The sequence below is a fragment of the Rhinoderma darwinii genome, chromosome 8 (assembly GCF_050947455.1).
Source record: "Rhinoderma darwinii isolate aRhiDar2 chromosome 8, aRhiDar2.hap1, whole genome shotgun sequence".
Classification (NCBI taxonomy): domain Eukaryota; kingdom Metazoa; phylum Chordata; class Amphibia; order Anura; family Rhinodermatidae; genus Rhinoderma; species Rhinoderma darwinii.
This window is the reverse complement of record NC_134694.1, coordinates 23,519,554-23,532,573: the sequence shown is the minus strand read 5'-3', so window position 1 is coordinate 23,532,573 and position 13,020 is coordinate 23,519,554. Positions and strand designations below refer to the sequence as shown.

General features: G+C 43.4%; 1 protein-coding gene across 1 annotated transcript in view; it reads left to right on the top strand.

Annotated features, from left to right (window-relative positions):
• ADGRD2 (adhesion G protein-coupled receptor D2) overlaps positions 1–13,020 on the top strand; it is a 198,456-nt gene that overhangs the window by 153,571 nt on the left and 31,865 nt on the right. The window lies entirely within an intron of this gene.

Here is a 13,020-nt window from a genome sequence, read left to right as displayed (position 1 = left end):
CTATTTACTGACGTCGCCTAGCAACGCTCCCGTTATTACAGGTGCACACACGTAGTCACCCGTAATTACGGGAGCCCCATTGACTTCTAGGGGTCTGCCCGTGCCGTAATAACGCCCCGTGATTACGGGCGTTTTTACATTAGTGTGCATGGGGCCTCAGTCTGGCTGTAGACCTAGAAATACATAGGTCCAGCCAGAATGAAGAAATGTCATGTTCGTCAAACAAATACGCTACGCAACACACATAACATCTGCGGACTTCATTGCAGAATTTTGACTCTCCATTGAAGTCAATGGAGAAATTCCGCAATGAGCCCGCAACAAGTCCGCTACACGTCCGCAACAACCAGTGTATGCTGCGGACACCAAATTCCGCACCGCAGCCTATGGTCCACAGCGGAGTTTTCCGCAACGTGTAAACGAACCTCACTAAAAAGCTGTGGAAAGCAATGGAGAAACGTGTACGCTGCGGATGTCCGCAGCGGAATTCCAGAGCAATTCCGCCACGTCTGGTCATGCCCTTACAATATATCATTATTTAGTCCGCATTGTGAACGCCGTAAAAAAATAAAAACATCAGAATTGCTGTTTTTTAGTCCCTTCTTCTCCCACAAAAAATGAAATAAAAAGTGATTAAAAAGTCTCATGTACCCCAAAATGGTACCAATATAAACTACAGCTCGCCCCGCAAAAAATAAGCCCCCACACGGCTAAATCGACAAAAAAATAAAAACTATATGGCTCTCAGAATGTGGCGACAAAACTCAAATTTTATTTTTAACAATCAGTTTTTTCCTTGTAAACGTAGTAAAACATCAAGAAAACTATATAAATTTGGTATCGCTGTAATCGTATTGACCCAGAATAAAGTTAATATGTCGTTTTTATCGTACGGTGAACGCCGTAAAAACAAAACCACCCAAAAGGTTGAGGAATCGCTGTTTTTTTTATATTCCACCCCACATATATTTTTTTTCCCGTTTCCCACTACATTATATGGTACAAAAAATGGAGCTGTTAAAATCTACAACTCGCCCCGCAAAAAACAAGCCCTCATACGGCAATTTTGATGGAAGAGTAAAAGAGTTATGGCTTTTGGAAGGTGGGGAGGAAAAAACGAAAGTGAAAATCCGAAAAATAGTTGCAGAGGGAAGGGGTTAAAAACAGAAACACGGGCCGGAACAAACACGGAACGGATGCAAAACGTCCCAAAACGGCCATTTTTATCGACCGACACTCGGACCCTGTCATGTGAATAGAGCCTAAGGCAGAGCAGGGAGATATGTCTCTGCTTTGCTATTTACTAGGCAACAGGCCACGTTCAGGACAGGATCCCTGTGCAGGCCGGCGTGATGATGTCACTGGATCACACCGGCCTACACAAGGATCCCGACGGCGTTGATTCTTTGAAGCAGCTCCGTTTTCCGCTGGTACAGGGCCTAGGTGAGTATATATTATTTGTTTTATTTGTTTCGTGGGTGCTATCTACAGGGGGGCTGTATGGCGCTATCTACAAGGGGAAGGTGGGGGGCCAGTATCTACAGGGGGCTGTATTTCACTATCTACAAGGGGGAGGTGGGGGGCATTATCTATGGGGGCTGTATGGCACTATCTGCAAGGGGGAGGTGGGGGGCACTATCTATAGGGGGGCTGTATGGCACTATCTCTAAAAGGGGAGGTGGGGACCACTATCTACTGAGGGGGCACTATCTACAGGGGGCTGTATGTCACTATTTACTAAGGGGAGGTGTGGGGCACTATCTACAAGGGGGGTTGTATGGCACTGTCTACAAGGGGGAGGGAGCACTATCTACAAGGGGGGTTTGACACTATCTACAGGGGCGACTGTATGGCAGACTCTACATGGGGGCTGTATGGCATAATCTACGGGGGGGCTGTGTGGCACAATCTACAGGGGGGGCTGTATGGCAGACTCTACAGGGGGGCTGTACAACAGAATCTACAGGGGGGCTGTGTGTTAGAATCTACAGAGGGAAGTGTGTGGCAAAAAGTTTACAAATTAAATTCATCCGTTTTTAAAACGGACAGGGAAAAAAACGGATGCAAAACGGGTCAAAATCGGCCGTTAAAAATGGAAACACGGCCCGGAATGGATGCAAAACCTCCGAGAAAAACTGACCAAAACGGCCGTTTTCATCAACCGGCAGTCGGACCCTGTCATGTGAATAGAGCCTAAGGCAGAGCAGGGAGGTATCTCTCTGCTCTGCTATTTACTAGGCTACAGGCCACGTTCAGGACAGGATCCTTGCGCAGGCCGGCGTGATGATGTCACTGGATCACGCCGGCCTACACAAGGATCCCGACGGCGTTGATTCTTTGAAGCAGCTCCGTTTGCAGCTTTGAAGCAGCTTTTGTTTTATTTGTTTGGGGGGTGCTATCTACAGGGGGGCTGTATGGTGCTATCTACAAGGGGGAGGTGGGGGTGCTATCTAAAGGCAGGCTGTATGGCACTATCTACAGTGCTGTATGGCACTATATACAAGGGGGAGGTGGGGGCACTATCTACAGGGGGGCTGCATGGCACTATCTACAAGATGAAGGTGAGAGGGCCAGTATCTACAGGGGGCTGTATTGCACTATCTACAAGGGGGAGATGGGCAGCTCTATCTACGGGGGCTGTATGGCACCATCTACAATGGGGAGGTGGGGACCAGTATCTACAGGGGGGCTGTATGGCACTATCTGCAAGGGGAAGATGGGGGGGCACTATCTACAGGTGGGCTGCATGGCACTATCTACAATGGAGAGGTGGGGACCACTATCTACTGAGGGGGCACTATCTACAGGGGGCTGTATCTCACTATTAACTAAGGAGAGGTGTGGGGCACTATCTACAAGGGGGGTGTGACACTATCCACAGGTGGGGGCTGTATGGCAGACTCTACAGGGGGGCCTGCAGGGGTGCATTATCTACTAGGGGGAACTGTGTGTAGCACCCAGGAGAGGGGGGCCCAGTCAAAAGTTTGCTATGGAGCCCAGTCTTTCCTGGTTACGCTCCTGCTTGTGTACATCTCTCAAACATACACCGCATTCCAAATTATTATGCAAATGTTATTTTTCGCTGATTTTCCTAAATAGTCGATGCAAATGACAGTCAGTATAATCTTCAAGCCATCAACCGTTGGAATATAATGCAAATTTTATTGAACAAATCTCCTAATGATAACAGGAGGTCATATTTACAGAAATCAAAAGCTCTTTCAATCAAAAAAAACTTAACAGGCCAAGATACATGTTAACATCTTCTTTGATATCACCTTCACAATTCTTGCATCCATTGAATTTGTGAGTATTTGGACAGTTTCTGCTTGAATATCTTTGCAGGTTGTCAGAATAGCCTCCCAGAGCTTCTGTTTTGATGTGAACTGCCTCCCACCCTCATAGATATTTTGCTTGAGGATGCTCCAAAGGTTCTCAATAGGGTTGAGGTCAGGGGAACATGGGGGCCACACCATGAGTTTCTCTCCTTTTATGCCCATAGCAGCCAATGACACAGAGGTATTCTTTGCAGCATGAGATGTCATGCATGAAGATAATTTTGGTACGGAAGGCACAGTTCTTCTTTTTGTACCACGGAAGAAAGTGGTCAGTCATAAACTCTACGTACTTTGCAGAGGTCATTTTCACACCGTCAGGGACCCTAAAGGGGCCTACCAGCTCTCTCCCCATGATTCCAGCCCAAAATATGACTCCGCCACCTCCTTGCTGACGTCGCAGCCTTGTTGGGACATGGTGGCCATTCACCACCCATCCACTACTCCATCCATCTGGACCATCCAGGGTTGCACGGCACTCATCAGTAAACAACACGGTTTGAAAATTAGTCTTCATGTATTTCTGAGCCCACTGCAACCGTTTCTGCTTGTGAGCATTGTTTAGGGGTGGCAGAATAATAGCTTTTTGCACACTTGCAAACCTCTGGAGGATCCTACACCTTGAGGTTCACTGGACTCCAGAGGCACCAGCGGCTTCAAATACCTGTTTGCTTCTTTGCAATGGCATTTTAGCAGCTGCTCTCCTAATCCTATTAATTTGTCTGGCAGAAACTTTCCTCATTATGCCTTTATCTGAACGAACCCATCTGTGCTCTGAATCAGCCACAAATCTTTTCACAGTACGATGATCACGCTTACGTTTTCTTGAACTATCCAATGTTTTCATACCTTGTCCAAGGTATTGCACTATTTCACGCTTTTCGGGAACAGAGAGATCCTTTTTCTTTCCCATATTGCTTGAAACCTGTGGCCTGCTTAATAATGTGGAACGTCCTTCTTAAGTAGTTTTCCTTTGATTGGGCACACCTGGCAAACTAATTATCACAGGTGTCTGAAATTTATTACAATGATCCAAAGAGCCCTAAGACACAATACCATCCATGAGTTTAATTAAAAAACTAATAATTAAATGTTTATGACACTTAAATCCAATGTTCATAATAATTTGGAACACGGTGTAAAACCCATTTCATGAAGCTCTTGACGCAAAGTTCTTGTGCTGATGTCACTTCTAGAGGCACTTTGGATATCTGTAGTGACTGATGCAATAGAGGATAGGGGGCAGCTATGGGGGCATTATACTGTGGGGCAGCTATGGGGGGCATTATACTGTGGGGTCTGCTATGGGGGGCATTATACTGTGGGGTGAGCTATGGGGGCATTATACTGGGGCAGCTATGGGGGGAATTATATGGTACAGGGGCACTATACTGTGGGGGTAGCTATGAGGGTCATTACACTGTATGGAGGGCATTATACTGTGCGGACAGCTATGGATGGCATTATACTGTGGAGCATTATATTGTGGGGGTAGCTATGGGGGCATTATACAGTTTGGGGGGCAATATACTGTGGGGACAGCTATGTGGGGCATTATATTGTATGGGGGCATTATACTGTGGGGACAGCTATGGGGGGCATTATATTGTGGTGGCAGCTATGAGGGGTATTATACTGTGGGGGCAGCTATGGGGGCATTATACTGTGGGGTAGCTATGGGGGGCATTATACTGTGGGGTCCGCTATGGGGGGCATTATACTGTGGGGTGAGCTATGGGGGCATTATACTGGGGCACCTATGGGGGGAATTATATTGTGGGGGCAGCTATGAGGGAGCATTATACTGTGGGGCAGCTATGGGGGCATTATACTGTATGGGGCATGTGTGTGGGCATTATACTGTATGGGGCATCTGTGTGGCATTATACGGTATGGGGGCATCTGTGTGGGCATTATACTGTATGGGGCATCTGTGTGGACATTATACTGTATGGGACATCTGTGTGGGCATTATACTGTATAGGGCATCTGTGTGGGCATTATACTGTATGGGGCATATGTGTGGGCATTATACTGTATGGGAGCATCTGTGTGGGCACTATAATGTATGGGGCATCTGTGTGGGCATTATACTGTATGGGGCATCTGTGTGGGCATTATACTGTATGGTGGCATCTGTGTGGGCATTATACTGTATGGAAGCATTATACATTATGGTGGCAGCTATGGGGGCAGTATACTGTGTAGGGGGCATCGATTGTCCCTCTTTGTGATACTTGAAAGTATAGCACTGTCCACAGGGAGGGCAGTATAGCCCTCTCTACAGGGGGCGCTGTATAGCACTGTCTACAGGGGGGCTGTATAGCACTGTCTACAGGAAGGGGCTGTATGGCACTATTTACAGGGGGGCACTATCTACAAGGGCAGGCTGTGTGTGGCACCCAGGGGGGGGACCCCAGTCAAAAGTTTGCTATGAGCCCAGTGTTTCCTAGTTACGCTCCTGGAAGGTGGGGAGGAAAAACTAAAGTGAAAATTCAAAAAATGGCTGCGGCGGGAAAGGGTTAAAGAACGCTATGCCGTATAAAGGTAAGGCTTTCAGTGGAGAGAGCATCAAGGGTCCAGGAAAAACTTGGATCTAGAGTTTTTGACGTAAACCATTAAAAGAACTAGGCTGGATTCACACGAGCATGTTCGGTCCATAAAGGACGGAACGTATTTCGGCCGCAAGTCCCGGACCGAACACACTGCAGGGAGCCGGGCTCCTAGCATCACAGTTATGTACGACACCAGGAGTCCCTGCCCCTCTGTGGAGCTACTGTCCCGTACTGAAAACATGATTACAATAATCATAATAATAATTAATAATATATTAGTTAATGAACACATTCAATGCAACATTGCCCTTTATAGAAAATATTAGATTAGTTATGTAATTTTCTTCTCAGCAGACAGTTAAACAGCAATCAAAGGCAATTACTGGATTTATTTTTAACTGTTCTTTTGGTTGACTATGGATTCTGTATCATTGTCTATGCAGCATTAATAGGCTTCATGTGTATACAAATGTAAAATATGTCACTTATTAAATCCATACACTTTATTGAAATTTACAGGTATAAATACATGGAAAAATTATTTCTTAGAATTTGTATATAATATGTTTATAGAGAGAGCATGCATGACATGTTAAGGTGTCAGGGACATGGTCATTGTGATGCTGCTTGACTAAGAAGAATGTGCTATTTACTAAGGAGACATTCAGTGGGTGTAATAGCACCCATCAGCTTCCTACACATTATTAGATTAATAATTGTGTATAAGGCAAAGGAGATGTTAAGACCTCTATCAAATACTATATAAAATATAAACCAGTGATTTTCACCTCTATTCCTCAAGTGCACTTAGTTTCTGATTGGCTTTACTCAGAAAGCCGAGCAATTGGTATACAGGCTCATAAACTTTCTATTGAGCCCGTGCACCAATTGCTCCTCTTTCCGAGAAAAGTCGATCAGAAACCAAGCAACTCACCCGAGCGCTTTTGTCGCTTTGTTATAGCGATTGGTGGGGCTCTCAGTGCTAGGACCCCCATTGAGCAAAACTTCTGACATGTCACTGTGACAGGTCAGAAGTTTTTTGAAAGTTTGGTTGCCCTTTAAAGATTCTCATAGGGTCAAAAAAAATTACACCCTAGAAAAGATCCATTCATTACACAGTTTTAGGCCTTATTCACACGACATTGTTCGATTTGCGGGCGCGAAAAAAGGACGTCTTTTATTCATATGAATAAAAAAACATCGCAAAAATCACGTCACTGGCCCAACAAATACGTTTTAGCCGTTTAAAGCTTTCTAAAAATGGCTAAACCTTGCATCTGTGGTTTCTTAGTGTTATCTGTTTTCTCCTCCTGGTTTCATTTGTTTTCAGCAACTGATCCGTGGAGAACGGACAGCACACGGATGTCGTCTTTATTTATTTCTGTTACTTATATAGCGCTAACATATCTCGCAGCGCTGTCTAGACGTTGTCCCCATTGGAGCTCACAATCTAAATTCCCTATCGGTATGTTTTTTTGGGTGTGGGAGGAAACCGGAGTACCCGGAGAAAACCCACGCAAGCACAGGGAGAACATACAAACTCCATGCAGATGTTGTCCCTGGTTGAATGGGCAATAATGCCAACCACTGAGCCACCGTCTTTGGGCTGTTTTATTTTTGTATTTTGTCTGCAAAAACTGATCAGAATAGGACATGTTGTCAGTTTCCCGCAACTGATACACGCTCCGTGAAAAAAAAACAGATGGGTGAACAGCCCCATTAAATTGCATGGGTCATTACGCTGTTTGTTAAAATTTACAACACACTGACGAAAAACACATTCATGTGAATAAGGCCTTAGACTGAGGATATCAATCGGTTACTTATATATTATTTTTTCATGCCATATCTTCTACGGCTTAGTTGCCCCTTGACTGTTTACACCTGCCTAAGAGAAGGGTATTGCTTTTATATCCAGATGGGGATTTGGGAATATATAGTGCATTTTGTCACCGTAAGTAACCTATAAATTGGTATGATGTCCATCAGCAAATTGTGACAACCCTCTGCTTTATCTGTCAAAAGAGTAAATACTATATATGTCAATTTCTATACTCCTGGATATAATGAATTATTTTCTTTTAATATCTATTCACTTTTTTCCATTCTGCATGAACGACACATTCAAATGTGACAAAGCGCCCAATGCTCAATGTGTCTTCTGTATTTAGTTACTTGTATTCCCTTGAGTGTATTGTACGTTACAGCAGTAACTCGCTCAATATTATAATTGTTCTGCCATCATTTGAACAAATGAGGTCGCTCATCTTCTATTAGAGAGGAATATTTTCCAACATAACTTGTTTAATTGCAACAATACAGTTCTTGTTGAAAAGAAAACTGTAACAACTGCCCTCTTGTAACACACATGGGGCGATAAATACTTCCCCGAGTTCCATCAACATACAGGTAATTGTGTTTCTTCCACAAAGGGCCCACTCCTCCACCTGCTCCCAGCTCCCCCCTATTCACAGCCCGGCTTCTACAGCATGTTGTCTGCGAAAACAAAAGCAAGTCGGCATAAGAAACTATTGTAACCACCAATAACAGACCTTATACGTTTGGTCTTTTCTTTATTCTAACAAAATGCTCATCACAATATGCTCTGTGTCTTCCTTCTGTCACAGTTTCTAGGTTTCATCAAATTAATAGGATGACCTAGACAAACCTTAAGATAGGAAAAAGAAAAGTCTAGCAAGATAGATATTTTTTTTTTCTTAGAGGATAGAGCAACAGTGGGTACTTTAGGCAATTCAATAGTGTACAAATGGGGTGTTTCATTTTTCTCAATTTTATTCATTAACCTGGAAGCGGCTACGTTTCATATACATTTTCGGTTCTTATGTTGTAACTAATGCTGTATTAACTGGTTGAGGACCGCCCACTGCATATATGTGTGTGCGTGTGTATGTGTATATACATATATATATATATATATACAGTGCCCGCCAAAAGTTCCGGAACACCCACATAACTTTTGAACAGCTTGAGATAGAGGGTTGAAATTTGGTGGGATTTAATGGGGGTCGTAAAATCTACCAGTTAACGCAAAAAAAAAAACCACCCCCACCCCCTTGGGGGCAGAAAAATCTTAAATAGCACGGAGGGTCGTGTGGCGCCTCATTTGAAAATTTTTCAATATGAAAACAATGCCGCAATCGATTTTGAGATAGTATTTTTTTTTCGCTGAGATATTTAATTTTAAAGTTATCATCTTCATTATCGGCTACCGCCGGTGTTAGCATTACCTATAATGTACCGCGCGGGTAAAATCCTAAATGTGTGTGGGCACGTGTGCGTATATGTGCGTGAGCTTGGGAATGTCACATCAAGGTAACTTTAAATTACGTATTATTACAATCGGCCTCGGCGATACAAAATGGACCTTGTCTACGATTGTAACATGATTTCATGTGTACACATTTCAGTAGTCGCTTGTGCATTTCAGAGAGCGCTAATTCGGAGAGTAATTTGCATTTTTGTACATTTCTATTGTTATATCACAAAATGCATTTGACCAAAACGGAAAAGATCAATTTATTGATAATCAGAGGGTATGGCGAAGAAAAAAGATCCTATCGAGAGTGATCCTTTCCGTTTCGGTCAAATGCATTTTGTGCAAATGCAATGCGCTCTCTGAAATTCACAAGCGACTACCAACATTTTTGGCGTTAACTGGTAGATTTTGTGACCCCCATTAAATCCCACAAAATTTCAACCCTCTACCTCAAGCCTTTTAAAAGTTATGAGGGTGTTCCGGAACTTTTGGTGGGCACTGTATATATATATATATATATATATATATATATATATATATACAGTGTGTATATAGAGCAGGATTAAGCTTGCTGCCAGAGCAATTGGGCAGCTGAATGTCAGGTGCCCAGCTGTCAGAGACTGCCAGGGTCCCTGAAGAGAAGACAAACTACTGTGTATAGAATAGAGACATCAGCAACTATTGGTCCCACTTGATCATGTGACTGCCCAAATTACCCTAAAATAGACATGTAATATATCAAAATTTATGGTGGAGAATGATACAAATAAAGTGTATTTTAGGGTATTGCTATGTTATTGCCAGATAAAATTAGCTAAAAAGTAAAAAAGGATATTTTTAAAAAAAAAAATTCAAACTGTAACCCTAAAAATGCTAGAAAAAAACAAAAACAAAAATGATCTGTATAAAAAAATAAAGAACCTGCATTGATCACGAAAAAACCATTGAAAAATCACTTTGCCAGCCTAACAAATAAAAAAGTTGTAGCCATTTAATTAACATGTGTCCTCAAAATGGCTAAATGGTACCTGGTCCTGAACCGGTTAAATAATGTAACCATTAATTTCTAGGTGGCTGAAAATTGGCTTGGGTAATATGTTGATATGCTGCTACTATATTAAAGAAGGTATTCATAACCAGACAGATACAACATAGCAGCCACAGGCTAACATTAGCAGGGTCGGAAGGCCCACTGTTTTTGGGCTTTCCCAGCCTAATAATACCAGCCTGCGGCCACCCCAGTACCCAACCATCACTACGGATAGTCTGGTACTGGATCGTACCTGGCTCTTCCCGGCGCCCCTGGTGGCGGTGGGTACTGGGGTAATTATGGGGGTTAGTGTTAGCCTTTTCACTGGCTAACATTAAGCTCCACCCTAGTATTGGACGCTGCCAATCAGCCAGCAGCCATTACTAAGGCAGTAGTAATAAAGTTGAAAATAATACAGACATAGAGAAAATATTTCATTGAAAATAAAAAAAGCCTTCATCGAAGTAGTCCTCAAATCCGACGTAGTCCAACATCCGAACCTGGAAAAAAAGCACAAACACAAAAAAAATTCATTAGTAACACATAGTGATAGGCTTATATACAGGGCCCATGTGTGATACTGCCTGTTGGACCCTGTATCTAAGCCTACCACATGTTAGGCTTAGATACAGGGCCCCAGCAGACAGTAATCTTATACAGTGTAAGATTACTTTCTGCTGGGGCCCTGTATCTAAGCCTACTATGTGTAAGCTTATATACAGGGCTCATCAGACAGGATCACACATGGGCCCTGTATCTATGCCTACCATGGGATAGGCTTAGATACAGAACCCAGCAGACAGGATCACACCATGTGTGATCCTGTCTGATGGGCCCTTTATCTAAGCCTACCACATTGTAGGCTTAGATACATGGCCCATGTGTGATCCTGCCAGATGGGCCCTGTATTTAAGCCTACCACATGGTAGGCTTAAATACAGGGCCCAAGCAGACAGTAATGTTTTGCTTACCCTTCGGCTCCGGGCGCAGCGGAGGTGCTGATGCCATCCAGCTTTGCGACGTGCGTGGCGCACAGCGTTGTGACGTCATGCGCAGTGCACAGCATCGTGACGTCATTACACGAAGAGACACGAGAACCTCAGCTGCACTCAAGAATAGGATCAGGGCATATATTGTTATCACTATAGTAACAGGGGCCCGTGTATTTAATTACATGGGTCCCAGTTACTATAACTATAGACGTGGTGGGAGGGCCGCGGGCACCCCTGGCTTCGGGCCCTGGTCGCAATTGCGACCACTGCGACCCCTATAGCTATGCCACTGGGCATAGCTATATAAGGTGAAGAAGTAAGTCACACTCGGACCCTAGAGCGAGAGGGCGACAAAAGGCCATCTATCACATAAGACACCAGTATATTAAATGCCACAATCTAGGTGGGTAGGGGCACTTACAGATTTTTAATTGGGGCAGAGTAACTACTAAGAGCATAGTTTCCTACTTCAATGAATTGCTTTAATGAGATCTTAGATACAGAATGCAAAGTGTGCCAAGGAAATATTTTTGGACATAAGCCCCACCCCTCACCCTATAATAATGACCATGCCCTTATAACAGTCAGAGTACCCCTATTAACAGTGCATGCCAAAGTGCTTCCATAAATGGCGCCATCCACTGAATGGCCCATAAAGATGGGCACTAATAATAGTGCAGCAGTATGTGGCATAAATCATGCTAGACGGAGAGTGCCCCCATTATCAGTGCAGCCAATAATTTAGAAAAATATACCTCCTCCTTACACCAGTCTTTCTTCTGTCAGGAATGTAACTTCCTTTCCTGCCGCCAATCTCTATAAGCAGAGATCAGAGCTGTGAATCTGTTTACAGTCCTGAAGACCTTTTTTTTTTTACTTTTTGGAGACACTCCTGGAAAATAAGGCCTCATTCACACATTGCAAATTTGGCTCGTATTTTACAGCAGTATTTTGAAGCCAAAATGAGAAGTGGATGCACACAGGAGAAGTATAAGGTCATGTTCACACATTCAGGATTTGATGAGGATTTAGGCAAGAACTTCATGCCTAAATCCTTATCAAAGCTGCTAACATTCCGCGTCCACTGCATACCCCATTCACATGCTTTCGGAAAACATCTGCGCAGTAAAATGAGCATGCTGCAGATTTTAAAATCTACAGCATGATCATTTGCTCGGACTCTGTATGGAAAAGCCGTGGATTAGCTCCATTAAATTACAATGGGTTTATTCTGCGTGCGGATCCACTGGCACATCCACGACAAATAAGAGTCTCAGCCTTGGATTTCTGCCGCGGATTCTTTTAAAACTCCTTGTCAGATTTGCAAATCCTAAACGTGTGAACATTGCCTTAAATTTCCCATTATATTTCCCCTGTTTTTAGAATCCTGTCCTGGTATTGGGTTTAAAACACGGATGCAAAATACTGACCAAATCTGCTCAGTGTGAATGAGGCCTAATGGAGGGTTAGCAAGCATTAAAAAGGGGTTGGAGCTCACAAACGAACCCGATTGCCAAGTTTGAGTGGCTATTTGCAGCTTACATCATTCCATCATCATCCCTTCCTCCCAATCAACACTGAGGTATCCTTTTAGAGGGTAAGAAACCGTAAATGTAAAGCGAAATATTCATGTGAATGTGATAGATTCGTCAGTGAACATTTGCTTGTATATTAGTGATTGCCAATTTTCTGGGTGCTAATGCCGGCCCTGGCATTATCAGGAGAATAACAGTAGAAATGTTTTCCTTTATGATCAGACTATAATGTAACAATTCACCATAACGCCCAAAAAAAAACAACATTTTACAATGGGGTAAGGTATATTTCTACT